Here is a 3,480-nt window from a genome sequence, read left to right on the forward strand (position 1 = left end):
AAATTTGAGAAAAGTGATTGTTGGATTTATCTCACCAAACATTATAATGAATAAACACAAAAGGAATGAAGACGTTGGTCATTTTACTCATGAGGAGGGCGCATGGGAGATTGTTCAGGTTACAGCCTCTCAACACGCTCTAAACAATCTCCCCCGTCGCTCCTACATTTATTTGAAAATAGGAGAGTTCTACAAGACATAATATTCTAAGCATTAAGACACAACACAAAACATAGGACCAGACGACACCTGTCCCGTCCCCGACCACATCCGATCACGTCCTTGGTCAAGGCGCCCTTCCATCAAATGTTGCTGAGTCATCTTCTTGAAGGCGAGACATCTTTCTATCTAAATATTGTCCATAATTCTAATGCAGGCTACTAATGCAAAATACTAATGCAAGCTAAGCAAATAAATGATAACTACTAAGATATATCTAACAGTGATGTTGCCGTCCCGCTTCTTCGGCCTCCAAATGATTCCAACTTTCTTTCGACGCCAGCGACGTACAGCGTGGGGACCGACCGGTCCAACGATAAAATGATCGTCCGCGAGATGACGGAAGGCACAAGAAGCTTGTTGCCAAGTTGTGCCGTCGCGGAGGAATTGATGGCCCGAAGTAAGACGCAGACGGACGGCGGCAGGTGCCCATCCGATTTTTGGATTTGATTTATTGTATTACTTTTGTAGATGGCAGCATTTTTGGGAACCCCCTCCAGTTCTTGGAATCTTTTGAGGGAACATTGACTGAGGAAACGTGTTTCTGCTCAGTTGCACGTCGGGGCGGAGTGACCTTTCCGGGTTAGGGTTGACCTCGGTTCCTTGCCCGCGTGTCGCCCCCTAACCCGACTCGTCTTTCACGGCTCCTCTCGGTCCTAATGTGAGAACGACTAGACCGCCTTTGTGTTCAATTAAACACGCCCCCATTTTACACTGTCCGTTTGGGAGCAAACGGAGACGTGGTCGTTATTATTAGTTCGGTATTCCTACTTTTCCAGGCGTTTTTGATGACGCGGCGCGCCGTGAAAGTTTTCGCATATAAAACGGCTGCCTTGGCTTGGGAAACGCGATTTGGTGACAGACCTTGACTGTACAAGTCCGCTTGTTCTTTCTTGACAAACATTTGCTAGATCAAAAGCCGCTAGCCTCGTTCAGCGGCAAGGTTTGTTTTTTTATACGTTCGCACATTGCAAAATTACTAAACAGATCAAATTCAAGAGAAACCCTGACAGAAAAGTGATTTCGTCGCCTTCATTCGCCCAGGGCGCTCGCTCCCTCGGAGACACCGCGATCTCTTTTCAAACAAAGTTTCACCAATCAAACAGACGACAATTCAAAAAGTAGCATCAACGAAAAGAGAAAACACGTTTTGCTGGCGTGGGGCAGAATCCTCGCATCGCTTTTCGAGAAAGCAAAAAATAAACGCATGGTCAAAGACCGAGAGCCGTTTTCCACTCTTGTAATTGGCCACACAAATGTCAAAACTTGACCAGTTTTGGACATAAGAGCTTTCCGTCTGACGCCAGAGATGTAAAATCACAAAATGATTTCTGAAAAAGCAGCAGCTTCACCTTCACTTTGTGTGCGTCTGGAAGTTTCACCGGGAACCAAAAGGTTCTACGGTTTGACCCGCAGACAGCCGGTGTCGAGATTTTGGCAGCCGTGTGATGCGGTCCAGTTTCCCGCTACCAGGGAAAGGGTTTTTGTTATTCGATTGGAGACGCTCGTAGCTGTGTCGGACTGGATTCAATTGTGCCGAACCCGGTCTCGGGTAGGATCAGATCTGGTAGCGGGCTTCTAAGGAAAGCCAGGTCGCAGGTGTCCGGATAAAGCAGGGAACCCAAGAAAGAACCGGCCCCCTGCGCTGCGGGTAACATTCCGTTGGTCAGGTCGTCCTTGACCCGGTCCCCCCGGTGTAGGACGACAGAATGAGAGGTGGTCTCCAACACGTCTGGGTCTGCGGTCTTGACAATCGGAATGGAATTCCGAAAGAGTCTGACTTTGAGCACGCGCCGGTGTACGGTCAAGCGGTAGCTGAAGACGTAGGTACCGTCGATGGGCGCCGTGCGCATGCCGGACGCGGGGTGGTCGCTGCCCTGGACCGCGGCGGAGGGTAACTGGACGCCAGCTGGGCGGCAAAGGCGGACTGGACCCGGAAAGACCCCCTTATCGCCTCGAACACCTCTCCCCCCCCTTGGTCCCCGGTTGCACTCTTGTCCTTCGGCACCGACGCTGCCGGGGAGGCCGGGGCGACCCCCTTAAGACCCCGCTGTTCCCGGTAGACCTCTCGGTCCCCGGGGCGCCTCGGACGCCGTCGCAGAGTTCCGGACAGACGCCGACGTCTGTCCGGACAGGTCTCTGTCTGAAGGTCTCCCGGCTCACCAGGGAGACCTTCAAAACCTCGCTCCCCTCCCTCACCTGCGCGATCCTGAAAGCCGGTCAGGAACTGCAAGACGGGATTAAAGTGAAAATTGTCCCCCCACCGCCGCAGCCTCTAACCTTTGAGTCCGGCAAAACCCCGAGGTCCCTGCCGGCCTTTAGTTCTCTCGTCTGCTTTCTGTCCTGCACGTCCGACATGGCGACAAAGTCAGGGGGCAAAAGGTACTCGAGTACAGTTACAAATACATGTACTTGAGTCAAAAAGAAAAGACTCAAATGTACTGAAGAACAAAAGTAAAAATGAATTTTTACTATGTAATATGGCCCTTTTTTGTTTTTCTAAACCGCCGTTTCAGGCTTTCAGAGCATGTTCCATCGCTTTGCCTACTGACTTGCAAAAGACGTACAAAAATACATTGAAATGTTTGTCTTGTTTTCAACTCTAAAGCTGATGATACACATATTGAACTACACGAAATGTCTATTGCTCCATCTCTCATACCTGAAAATTCAACTTCAGTACAGTAAATAAGTACTTGGTTAAAGTGACTCCCGGTTCCCTTTTTGACACCTAAAAAAAAAAAAAAAAAAAATGTACTCAAGTCCACTAACTGAGTTACCTTTGATTCCTGGTCCGCCGACAAAACCCGGATTACCCGGACTACCTGCCGACCTGGGATCAGCACTTTACGTCGACTGATTGATAAATATTTGACGCCGGTAGGGCGGAGGGCGACGGTCTCCGCGGTCCCAGTTGGCTCCGTGGGATCCCCCCGCGGTCGGTGCAGTGACAAAACCAGGGCATGCGCTACAGGGTGGGGTGGGTCCCGCTGGGTCCCGCCCGGGTCAGCGTCCACTTCGCCGCCCGTGGGAAACGGCGCGTTCCCAGAAAAGTAGAAAAGTACGTCCGGGGCCATCGGGCGAGTCCGGGGGAGGGAGAAGAGCGCCTCCCAGTCGTCTGGAGAGATTGGGTCAGGGATGGGCGCTGTCATCGCCGTGACGACGGGGAGGAACAGCAACAGGAAGTGACCGCAAGCGGTTACCATGACCTGCAGACATTTGTGTATTGATAGCATACTGTGTGGGGACAAAACGGTAACC

This window comes from Phycodurus eques, chromosome 7, assembly GCF_024500275.1.
Source record: "Phycodurus eques isolate BA_2022a chromosome 7, UOR_Pequ_1.1, whole genome shotgun sequence".
In the NCBI taxonomy this organism is placed as follows: Eukaryota; Metazoa; Chordata; class Actinopteri; order Syngnathiformes; family Syngnathidae; genus Phycodurus; species Phycodurus eques.